At 36.2% G+C, this 12,902-nt stretch overlaps 1 pseudogene; it reads left to right on the top strand.

Moving 5' to 3' along the window:
• LOC144255930 (tRNA (32-2'-O)-methyltransferase regulator THADA-like) overlaps positions 1-12,516 on the top strand; it is a 36,113-nt pseudogene extending 23,597 nt beyond the window's left edge.
• The last annotated feature ends 386 nt before the right edge of the window (positions 12,517-12,902 follow it).

Raw genomic sequence — 12,902 nt, 5'->3', positions numbered from 1 at the left:
GAGAAAGAAAAGAGGTTGGTGGCTGGAAGGTTCAAACATCACAGTAATGACATCTGGCAAGGACTCTTTGGCTGTGTCACAATATGGCAGAAAACTTGCACAGAGTAGAAGCAACACGTGTGTGAAAGAGTGAAAGCAAGAGAGCAAGCCAAGAAAGTTGAATTTGTATATAACAAACTTATTCTCATAGAAACTAATTTAGTCCTATAAGAATTGACTCATTCTTGGGAGACAGCTTTAATCCATTCAGTAGGGTGGAGCCCTGAGTAGGCCTTCCCTCTTGAGGGTACTGCCATCTCAACATCACCACATTGGGGGCTTTGCTTGAAGCACATGAACCTTTGGGTGACAAGCTGTATCCAAACCATAGTCTGTGCCAAGCTGAATTATTAAGAGACGTGAACAACCAGTATTAGTTTTAGAAATCTTTTAATTAAAAATGAAAGAAACACCCACTCTTGAAGGTGATACTTTAAAGATAACCTATTGTGAGTTAACTCAGTTATGCTTACTGTAATTTTTTTTTTTTTTTTAGAATTTCATGTCATCCATTTGCAACAGTCTTTTTGAAGCATTATTTCCTGGATCATCCTACTCAACTAGATTTTCAGCTTTAACCATTTTAGGTTCAATAGCTGAAGTTTTTCCTGTCTCAGAAGGTAAGTTTTCAATTATGTTTGGGAAAGGTTTTCTTTTAAGACCCATACTTTTCAACATTTTTTTCTTAAAGTTTCAGTTTATTGTCTTGTCTTTAGATTCGTTTGTACTATATAGTTTTTACATGTATAAGATCAAATTTGCCAGTAAAGGACAGAAGGGAAAGAAACTATGTCTCCTTTCCATTGATCATTATTTGCCAACTCCACACTACAATTTTCTGTGCTTATGAGAAGAGGGAAGTGTTTTACCTCCCTCATTTTTTTTAAGAAAGGGCCCCAATCTATTCCTCCCACCCTCCCACCTCAGTATTGGTAATTGAACCTGTGGCCTCACATTGTTCTTTCTGTTTTAAAAATTAGAATAATAATCTTCCTTTTGTATTTAATATTCCTTAGTGAGTCTTTGTGGTTAAAATGTGGTTTCCCCTATATGCTCTCTGTTTCATATGTCTCAATCTGGTTTCGGAAAGACATTATGAGGATGTCATTGCCAGGCATTCTGGTTTAGTGATATTTTGTTTTCCTTCTGTGGGGTACTCAAAAGGATAAGCACTTAGCTTCCCTCTTTGAATCATTTTATTTCCTTTTTGATAAGAAATGATTCTTTGTCCCTGTACATGAGTGTAATGTATAATTTAATATGGGTTTCTTTTTTTTTTTTTTTTTTTTTTGGTACCGGGAATTGAACCCATAGGTGCTTGAACACTGAGCCACATCCCCACCCGCATTTTTATATTTTATTTAGAGGCAGGGTCTTCCTCAGTTTTTTAGGGCTTTGCTAAGTTGCTGAGGATGGCTATGAACTTGTAATCCTCCTGCCTCAGGGTTCCAAGTTGCTAGGATTATAGGCATGCACCACACGCCCGGCTTAATGTGGATTTCTTGTTTGCTCTGAGCTTTCCTTGACTCTGGTCAAGTAGGAAAATACCCTTCTCAGCTGCTCTTTAGCAGAGAATGGCCAGAAGACTGGAGAATGTCACATTTTATCTGTTTTTTTTCTCTTTTTCTAAAAAATTATTAGGTAAAGTATTTTTTTTTAAATGGGAATGTGAGTTATTTGCTGTTAGTACCTGTTTGCTTCATTTGAAGGACATAAATTTTCAGTTTTTATTTAAAAAATCATCCCAGCAGCAAAGTTTTAGTAGTAGTTTAATGAATAGCCATGTACCTTCTACCCTAAATTCATTTGTTTTTAATATTTTATCATGTTTACTTTATCTGTTATCTCTTATTAGTTTTATAACCATCACATAATGATCAAATTCAGGAAATTTAATGTTGATAAGTGCTATTATCTAATATGTAGTCCATGTTCAAGTTTTGCCAGTTGTCTCAACAAATGGTCTATTATAGGAAAAACAAATTTCCCATGAACTGGGAAGCAGCCCTAGCTCACACATTGCGTTTTAGTCTTAAGCTTCTCTTTACCTTCCTCTGATCTGTAAAGTTTCTTATCTAATGCCATTGACATATTGGAAGATCATGTCTTAGTTGAGTGTTGTCTCATTGTTTCCTGATGTTTTGATTCAAGTTATGCATTTTGGGCAGGAATATTACATAGTTGATACAATGTTCTCAGGGCATCCTAGCAGGAGATAATGTGAAATTGGCTCATCCCATTATTCACAGTGATAAACACCTCACTTAGGTAGGGATGATAGGCTGAGAAAAGGTCCCCCAAAGCATCTATGTCAAATCCTTAGAACCTGTGAATGTGAACCTTACATGGAAAAGGGGCTTTTGCACAGACGTGATTAAGTTAGGATATTGTGATAATTTATTATCTGGGTGGGCTGCACATGCCATCAAAAGTTTTCTCTTAAGAAAGATGCAGAGAAAGATATGGCACACTGAAGAGCAGGCAGGGTGACAGTGGAGGTGGAGGTTGTGGTGAGGTAGCTACAAACCATAGAATGCAGGCAGCTACCACAAGCTAGAGGAGGCTCCTTTAGAGCCTGTGGATTGAGCGCGGCCCTGTTGACTCTTTGGCTTTGGACTTCTGGCTCCTATGAGAATGGATTTCTGTTGTTTTTAAACTACTAAATTTGTTACAGTATCCACAGAAAGTGAATACCAGGGTACCCATTAGTTCAGGGAATTTCAGCGGTGCTACAACTGAATTTCAGGTTTATCTGAGAGTGATCAATTACTTTACACATTCAACAAAATTTTTTTTTGCATGTTTCATGTATTTATACTAAATCTAAGTGTATGGGGAAAAATACTAGACTGTATTAGATATGTATATTTCTGTCAGGAGAAAAATTTAATATATTTAAGTATACTTTGAAAATGAACAACTTAAGTCATCTTCCTAATGGAAGATGGAAAGTTTCTTATATGGAAACTTTATTTTATATCTATATGTATCTTAATTTTTAAAAATATTTTTTGTTTTAGTTGTAGATGGACACAATACCTTTATTTATTTTTATGTGGTGCTGAGGATTGAATCCAGTGCCTTGCAAGTGCAAGGCAAGCACTCTACCACTGAGCTACAACCCCATCCCTATATGTATCTTATTATATACTTATATATGTATAATTATGCTGTTTCTGATGTCATAAGTACTTATATTAATTAAACAACGTGGGGATAATGCAAATGTAGCAAGCCATACTACATCCATAACTTTTAAAGAAGGCTGAAGAGCCATGACTTTGAAATATAGGATGCAAAATGCAAATTCATCATTCATCTTCATCATAAGAGCTTTAATGTGGGGATTTTACATTATTTTATAGAAGAACTATGATTTGGTAATAGTCAAAATGATTTCTGCCTTTCCTCAATTGTATTCTAGACCATGAAGAATAGTCCACATGCATTAAGTAGAATTAAATGTCACAATATTCAAGGTGAGAAATTGAATTCTACAATTAGATTAAGAGGATTTGTTCTGGAAGTATTAATTTAGTGCTTATTATATGTCAAACAGCTAAGGATAATGGAGTGTATGAAAGCAAGTGTTTCCTTTTTTGGAGTTTGTATGTTAGTGAAGTGAGACGGACAGTAGTTAACAATATGTAGAAATTCAGATGGAGATGAGTTCTATGAAAAAAGCATTTCAGGAAGACAAGTGGGAGATAGAGAGTGCCAGGGACAGTGGGGAATGCTAACAGTTTCATACAGTAGTGTAAGAGAAAACTTCAGATTTGAATGTCTCTTACCCAGTTGGTCAAAGAAAAAAAATCATGAAGCAAGTTAGAAAATACCTTGAGATCAATGAAAGCGAAAACATGACATACCCAAACTTATGGAATACAGCAAAAGCCGTGCTCATAAGGAAATATGTACCTGTAAATTCCTACATTAAAAAGTAAGAAAGGTCTCAAGTCAGTAACCTAACTAATGCCTCAAGAAATTACAAGAACAAACTTAACCTCAAACAAGGAGAAGGAAGGAAATAGTAAAGATTAGAACAAAGATAGATAAAATGCAGAATAGAAAAACAATAAAGAATCAACAAAACCAGAAGTTAGCTCGTTTTTTTTTTTTTTTTTTAAAGATCAACAAAATTGACAAAATTTTTAGCTAGGCTGGACTAAGAAAAAACAAAAAAGTTGCAAATAACTAAAATCAGCAATGAAAATAGAGACATTTCGGACTGGGGAGATAGCTCAGTTAGTAGAGTGCTTGCCTTGTATACACAAAGCCCTGCGCTCAATCCCCAGCACCACAAAAAAAAAAAAAAAAAAGAAAGTAGGGTCATTTCTACACTTACAGCAATTAAAGGATAATAAGTCAATACAATGAACAATCTCCTGGAATGAGCAGGTCACTAGAAACATAAAAAAATTCTGACTTGGGAAGAAATAGTAATTTGAATAAACCTATGACAAGAGATTGAAATAGTTAATCAGAAGCCTACCAGCCCATGACTAGAGTAACACCACATCATGTACAACCACAAGAATGGGAAGATATACTCCATGTATGTATGATATGTCAAAATACACACTACTGTCATGTGTAACTAAAAAGAACAACAACAACAAAAAGCCTGCCAGCAAAGAAAAGTCCAAGCCAAGGGGCTTCCCTGGTGAATTCTACCAAACATTTATAACACCAGTCCCTCCTAACCTCTCACAAAATTAGAGAGTGATCACCTCCTAACTCATTCTGTGAGGCTCTCCTTACCCTGATACCAAAGCCAAACAAAGATACTGAAAGAAAACTGCAGACCAATATCCCTGTGAATACAGAAGGAAAATTCTCAGCAAAACACTACTAAACACAACATTGTATTAAAAATATTGTATACTATGACCAAGTGGAATTTATCCCAGGAATATGGTGGTGAATATAAAAATAATAAGACGTAGAATATGCCCTATTAAAATAAACCTCAAATAAAGATAAACATAAAAATAACATTATTCTGTGTCATTTCATTCTAAAATACAGGAGGACTTTGGATTCTAGGTCAAGTTTTTAAAAAATTAAAAAATGTTTTATTGGTGCATATTATTTATACAGAATGAAGGATTTCATTGTGGCATACTAGATCAAGAAGTTTTATGAAGATTTTTCAAAAGATATGTTCCTAAATTTATTTGGTTTTATTTATTTTTTAAAAATTACTTAGGAATCTTTTATATGATACCTTTTGAAAAAGAATGAAATTGTTTTAAATTTCTTTATAAAGCTATTTCCTATTTGGAAAACCAATTTTTTAAAATTTTGTCATATGAAGAAATAAATTAATGGAAAAGTGTCTTTATGCTAGTGTGGCAAAGTATGAAATAAAGTAGTATCGTGAGTGAAGTATGAAGTGTGGATTTTTGAACTAATTTTCTATAAATTTGATAACTTCAGAAGGTTGTTTTCCTTTTTCTTAAATTCATTTTAACTTTTTTAAAATTTTTTTTAAATTTAAATTTTAAATTCATTTTAACTTTTTTTTTTCAGATAGAGGCCAAATAGTGTATCAGCTGAGCCATGATATTGATGTTGATCGTTTCCAAATACTAATAGAATGTTTTACCAGTACTTTTGAAGACGTGAAAACTTTAGCATTTGATCTTCTGATGAAATTATCAATAGCAGCTGTACAATTTCAGGTATTTGGACTTTTCCTATGGAAATGTAAATATGATATAGGCATGAAAATCTACTATTTTAGCATAGATAACACAGTCTGAGAATTATCTTGATTCTTTGTGTCTGTCCTCTCATGTCTTTTGACTGTTTCTTTCAGTCATTAATGTCTCTGTTATTGTGGGGTAGAAATATTGCAAAAGAGAAAGTCCAAATCAGTGAGCCTGGTTTCTTCTTCTTTTTCTTTTTAAATTGCTTTGTTCAAAGGAGTAGCATAGGAAGCAGTAGGTTTTATTATTTATAAGATTACTAGTAGATTTCAGTTAATGATAGTCTCCCCAGTTCACGTGGCCACGTAATATTTGATCAAAACATATCACTTACAGTAACTTGAGTTTTCTAAGTTAATCTTCGTGTTCCTGGGAAGCTGAATGTACATAAGGTAGAGAACATGCTTCTGGTCTTCCAATAAGCAATAGCTAAACAGAGACTGAAACTCAAAAAGAGTATTTGAGGTTAGCAACTATTCTCTTCCAAGTGTTCTGCTCTGACTCTGGCCTCAGCCCTAGCCTCCACTTAGCTCAAGCCCCTGCTCTTCCTGTCTTGGAGTAGGAGCCAAATATGGGCTTCAGAGTGAAGGCAGTGAAGGTACAGCATGGGGTGGGTCTTCAGGAATCCCCTCACTAGGCTTTTCACTTTGTACTTGAGGTGTATTCTGGGGCTGTCTGCTGGGGTTATCATCAGAGTACTGGCTCTAGAGTTTTGCTATAGCTCTCTGTTAGAGTGCTGTAGAGATCAAGGTTGCCTGGTGCTGAGCTCTGCATGGTCAGGGCCTTAGGCTGTATTTAGGGCTTGCCAGCTTGTAGGTGTAGTGGTATTCTGTAGGATCACATACCAGAGAGCACAGTGTTTGTTTCTGTGGCTTTTATGGCATTGCAAGATCTCAGGGTATCTTTCCTGATTTGGATCCAAATTGGGAATTGCTCTCCAGTGTCTACCTGTGCCTGTGATCTTCCAGGTGCCCTGGTGAGCAGAAGGTTCTTTGGTGCTTAGTTTGCTAACTCTTGTACCCAATAGAGTTTTAATATAAGAGACTCTTCCTCTCTTAGCTCCTACTCCCTTACCATTCATTACTTGTAGCCTTGTATCACATATAAGGCTATGCTTCCTTTCTGGCAAAAATTTTGAGAGTTTTTGGAGTGAAGAAGGTATATTGTAGCACATCTGTAAAAGACCTGATTCTTAGATAAGCTATGCAGGGCCTTTAGGGAGCCTCTACATCTCTAATTTGGTAAAAACGCACTTGGTTATAAAGACACTAATGTAAAATTCAGAAAATTTGGTGCCACATGTGGCTTGCTGTAGGCTTTTGCTTATTCTCTCTGGTCTGGCTTGCCTGTTGGTAAACTGGTCATTTGAATAGGTGTTCAAGATTTTTAAAAATGTTAACTAAGTACCCTATATTTAATACATATTTGTCATGACATATCTTTCTAAATATGTCTTTACCACTCACTTGGTTTACTGCCCTTCTTTCTGTGGAGCTTAGGTCTTCATGTTGTATTTTGATTGATCTAAGATGGTAGAGCAAAGATATTTAGATTTCAAAGTCTATTTATTCGTTTTTTTTTTTTAACTAATTGCCTAATAATACCATTCAAGGACACTATCAGTTGTCAAAATGTTTTAGGTGCTTAATTGTTACTTTTTATATATATTTAAATTTGAGTTGGTTTTTTTTTAGGAAGTACTGGTGACTGAACCCAGGGGTGCTCTACCACTGAGCTAATCCCTAGCCCTTTTATTTATTCAGAGACAGGGTTTTATTGAGTTGCCCAGGCTGGCTTCAAACCTGTGCTCCTCCTGCCTCAGCTTCCTGAGTTTCTAGAATTACAGGCGTGCACTGCTACACCTGGCTGGCCACTATTTTTAAGTTTAGGTCATAGAAAATTAAACATATCAAATGACAAAGAACTTAAACTGATAATCAAATCAGCACATTAGATATCTACTATTTTGAAATTATAAGACATCTTTAAATATCTATAATAAGCCTAAAAATTTAGGTTCTAAAATATTTCCCCATGTACTAGACAATTATGGAATAATCCTAGTAGAATCAGAATAGTATTGAGAATTCAACCCCTGATTTCCAGAGTGGTGAGCACATGGCCTGTCAGCTGTTGAATTAGAACTGGGACCCATGACTCCTGTTGTCCATCCAGGGCCTTCCATGACTATTGCAGTGAACCATTCTTTGTTCTGGCTTCTTTAGACCATGTGAGTGGATATTTATAGGAGATCTAGGTGTGGGAGCTCAGATGCAGATTTCCCACTTATATATGTGGAATTTCACAATGAATAACCTCCCTGTGGCTTTGTAATTTTCTGCATTGAACTACCTGTATGGGAAAGGGGACGGAGAAGAAGGGCAGACATATAATTTGGCCAGGTAAAACATAAACTGTGAGGAAAAAGATTACATTCTATAGAAACAACGAAGGTGATTTGACTGTAGCCATAGTGAATTTTTTTTTAATATTTATTTTTTAGTATTTGGCGGACACAACATCTTTGTTTGTATGTGGTGCTGAGGATCGAACCCAGGCTGCACGCATGCCAGGCGAGTGCACTACCGCTTGAGCCACATCCCCAGCCCGCCATAGTGAATTTCTATTGGAAAAAGTACACTTTTGCTGAAGAAAGACTTCAGTTTTAAAAAAATGATAGCTGCTGGGCGTGGTGGCACACGCTTGTAATCCTAGCTGCTCAAGAGGCTGAGGCAGGAGGATCACAAGTTCAAAGCCAGCCTTAGCAAAAGTGAGGTGCTAAGCAACTCAATGAGACCCTGTCTCTAAATAAAATACAAAATAGGGCTGGGCATGTGCCTCAGTGGTTGAGTGCCTTTGATTTCAATCCCTTGTACCTAAATAAATGAATAAATGATAAATGAATAAATGATAGCTTGTAGTGTTGAATTTTCCAATTGAAAGCATTTTAAGCATTTTCATCTCTGAACTAATAATAATTATCATCAATTGCTATAAGAAAAACTAACATATTCAGGGAGAAAATAAATTAATCTTCATACTGAGTTAGTTATATGGTAGGCTGTGGTTTTTATTATGTGTTATTCCATCAAATCTTGGAACACTTCCGTGGCAGTGACTGAGACTGTACTTCATTCTAGGATTCTGAGAAACTGCAAGGCTTATTCCAGGCAGCTCTGGAGCTCAGCACAAGCACGAAACCCTATGACTGCGTAACAGCCTCCTACCTGCTGAGCTTTTTAATCTGGCAGGATGCTCTGCCCTGGTCCCTTTCTGTGGCTACACCCCAGCAGGATGCATGTGGTGATGGAGAAAAATCTGCTGCCGTGGTGGAAAGGAACACACTGATGGGTTTGTATTGAGGAAATGACCTTTTACTCCTTTTTTGTTGTTGTTAATCAAAACCATTATCTTATTCTCTCACCATTCATTGGTTAGATTATCTCATGGTTAAACATTTACTCATGTTATTTTTTTATAATTTTTTAAACATTTATTTTTTAGATGTAGGTGGACACAATACTTTTATTTTATTTTTATGTAGTGCTAAGGCTCAAACCCAGTGCCTCACGCATACTAGGCAAGTGCTCTGCCTCTGAGCCACAACCCCAGCCTTACTTGTGTTTTTTTTATTTAAGAGTTTACCAGCATATAAATGCCTGCAGTAGCTTTTTTTTAATAAACAGTGAACTCAGCTATAATATTTGTTTCTAAACAGAGAATTTTTGTTAAATAAATTGATATACAAATGTCCATTAATAAAGTACTTTTTTAAAAAATATTTTTTACATGTTGATGAACCTTTATTTTATTCATTTATATATATGCAGTGCTGAGAATCGAACCCAGTGCCTCACACATGCTAGGGAAGCACTCTGCCTCTGAGCCACAACCCCAGCCCTAATAAAGTACTTTTTAAAAGAGGACCTGTTTCTCTATCGAATGTCTGCTCTTTTATTCTGCAGAAATTTTACCACATTATAGACAGATCAGCTTCATTATTTCTATAATGAAGAGTACATGAGGTTAGCAACTATTCTCTCCTAAGTGTTCTGCTCTGACTCTGGCCTCAGCCCTAGCCTCCACCTAGCTCAAACCCCTGCTCTTCCTGTCTTTCTTTTTGTTTTGCACTCTGCCTCTGAGCCACAATCCCAGCCCTAATAAAGTACTTTTTAAAAGAGGACCTGTTTCTCTATCGAATGTCTACTCTTTTATTCTGCAGAAATTTTACCACATTATAGACAGATCAACTTCATTATTTCTATACAGAGCAGAGTTCCCTTATCTGTTGGAGTTTATGTTCTGATTGACTGTCGTGCTCCCTTCCCTTTTATATTTTTATATAGCCTGTTCTAAAATCTTGGCTCAGAAATGGGTTAGATCTAGTGGTTTTCAGCAAATATTTGTTTGGGATTTATAGTCTTAATTTTATGCTAGTAAATATTTATTTTGGAATTGTAGTAGGTATATGAATAGATACAAATATATATATTTTAGTACCAGAGATTGAACCAGGTTAAGCACTTTAACCACTGAGTCCCCTTTTATATTTCATTAGAGACAGGAACTTTACTGAGTTGCTGAGGCTGGGTTTGAGCTCACCATCCCTCCTGTCTCAGCCTGCTGAGCTGCTGGGATTATAGACATGGGCCACAGTGCCTGGCTAGATACAAATTTTGCAACTCAGATATAGGTCAGATATAGAAAGAAAGTTGCAAATTATTTTTCTCAAGATGATAAAAAAGGCCATGATGAAACCTGTAGTGGGAGAAAAGTAGGAGGTATAGGTAGTTCTGGTGGGAACGTGGCCTTTAAGTCTGCAGAGAGATGACAGAATCATAGAAGACGACATTTGCCCACTTTAGTTACTTAAGGGCTAGGTTCAAAAGGAGACCCTGGAAGAGGACTGCAATTGGGGTGTGCTGGGGAGCGCATGCGTCACAGAAAGCCTTTTAAGATATTTTATTTTTTTATTTTTAAAAATATTTATTTTTTTAGTTGTAGTTGGACACAATACCTTTATTTTGTTTTGTTTTACTTATTTTTATATGGTGCTGAGAATCGAACCCAGGGCCCTGCATGTGCTAGGCAAGCGCTCTACCGCTGAGCCACAACCCCAGCCTAAGATATTTTAGAACTTCATTTCAGACATGCAAAGAACACTTGAGTAAATAAGGTTTAAGTAACAGAAATAGAAAAGCTTCATAAATTGTATTCACTAGTTAGGTGACGACAGCTTAAGAAGTAGAAGAGGGGTAGAGGTAGAGCTCTGTGGTAGAGAATGTGCTTAGCCTGCCTAAGGCCAGGTTTGATCTCAGAATAATAAAACAAAACAAAATAACAATAGTAAAAAACCTCCCAAAACAAACAAAAAAACAACTCCTCAGTTTCTTAACTGGATGCAGTGGCCCATACCTGGGATCCCAGCTTCTCTAGAGGCTGAGGCAAGAGGATCCCTGCCTGCCTTGAACAACACAGGGAGACACCCATCTCCTAAAAAAAAAAAATCCTCTTCTTTATTCTACTTAATCTTTCATTTTGTTTTCCTTTTTAATTTACCACCAATGTATTGTCATAAATTTGGTTTCACATAATTTTGAAAGCATTGTATATGTTATACAGAATTACCACAATTTATTAATCTATTGTCCTGTTTCAGAGAAGCAACAAATGAGCATAACACACTTGGTTGAATCATCATGATAGCAATCTAAGTCTTCATATTTCCCATAGTACCTAAAATAAAAGTAGAAATACTATATGTATGTTGGGGGTTAGGAGTAGGGACACAAACATTTATTCCTTAACAGACATTTACCTAGAGAAATGAAAACATGCCCAAATAAAAATTGTACAGGTATGTTCATAGCAGAATTATTTATAGTAGCCAAAAAGTAGAAATAATTCACATGTCTATCAACTGATAAATGGATAAATAAAAATGTATGGCCATACAGTGAACTATTATGCATCCATATGAAAGAAAGAATGAAGCATCTGTATATGTGGCAGCGTGAACATGGAAAATGTTATGCTAAGTGAAAGATGCCAATTACGGAAGATCTTTTATTGTGTAATTCCACTTATGTGGTATGTCCAGAATAGCAAAATCTATAGGAACAAAAGGTAGGTTATGATTGCTGAGGGCAGAGAAAGGATAGAGGTGCAGAGAGGAAGAAACTGCAAATAGGTAAAGATCTTTGGGTGGATAAAAAAAATGTTCTAGAATGTGGTCTATGCCTATATCTCTGACTATACTAAAATCCATTGACTTGTATGCATTAAATGTGTGAATTGCATGGTGTGTGAAATATGTGTCACGAAAGCTGTTATTAAAAGTTATCTCTTGACCAATTAGCACATGCCACACGGACCTGGGCTTTGATACCCCAGCTAGAGGAGGTTCAGAGTGAATGCATAATGAATCCAGGCAATTAGGGAAGACACTCAGTTCTTTAACTAGTATCTTTAACTAGAAATGGGCACTGGGCCAGATAACCTTGAAAAATCTCTTTCTGGTTCAAGTATGAAGTTCAGTTGAGTGTTTTTCGTGGGTACTGTTTTTCTATCCATAAATTTATAAATGTGTTTTAAAATGGGTATTGTTTTCTCTTTGCTTTTTCTAGTTATCAAGTGCTTGATGGAAAATCTTGAGGAAGAGGTAGCTCAAGCTGAAAGTTCCTTGCTTCAGGCAGCGGCATCGTTTCCAATGTATGGACGAGTTCACTGTATAACAGGAGCCCTGCAGAAGTTACCACTAAAGTAAGAACATCCACAGCTGCCTCTCCTCTCAGAAGCACACTTAGGCCCCAGCTTTCGCCTCTTATCAGTGTGTCCTGGGAATGGAATGTAGTCTGCTGCCTTAAAGAGAATAGAAAATTAGACTTATAAATCTGTTTATACTTTTTTGTGTTTCAAGTATTTCATGTATTACACAATTTTGAAACGCATTCTTTAAACTCCTTTTATGTATCAATTTCCATTATTAATATTTGTTTTTTGCTTTTGATATAAGTGTCCCTAATGTCCTTGTTGCAGCAGCCTGCAGTTGGTGAGTGAGTGGAGACTTTTGGTGGAAAAACTCCTGTCCATGTCTTACAGGCTTTCTGCTGTGGTGTCTCCGGTCATTCAGAGCTCCTCCCCTGAGGGCCG

The sequence above is a fragment of the Urocitellus parryii genome, chromosome 7, assembly GCF_045843805.1.
Source record: "Urocitellus parryii isolate mUroPar1 chromosome 7, mUroPar1.hap1, whole genome shotgun sequence".
Lineage (NCBI taxonomy): Eukaryota > Metazoa > Chordata > Mammalia > Rodentia > Sciuridae > Urocitellus > Urocitellus parryii.
This window is presented reverse-complemented; position numbering and strand designations above follow the sequence as displayed.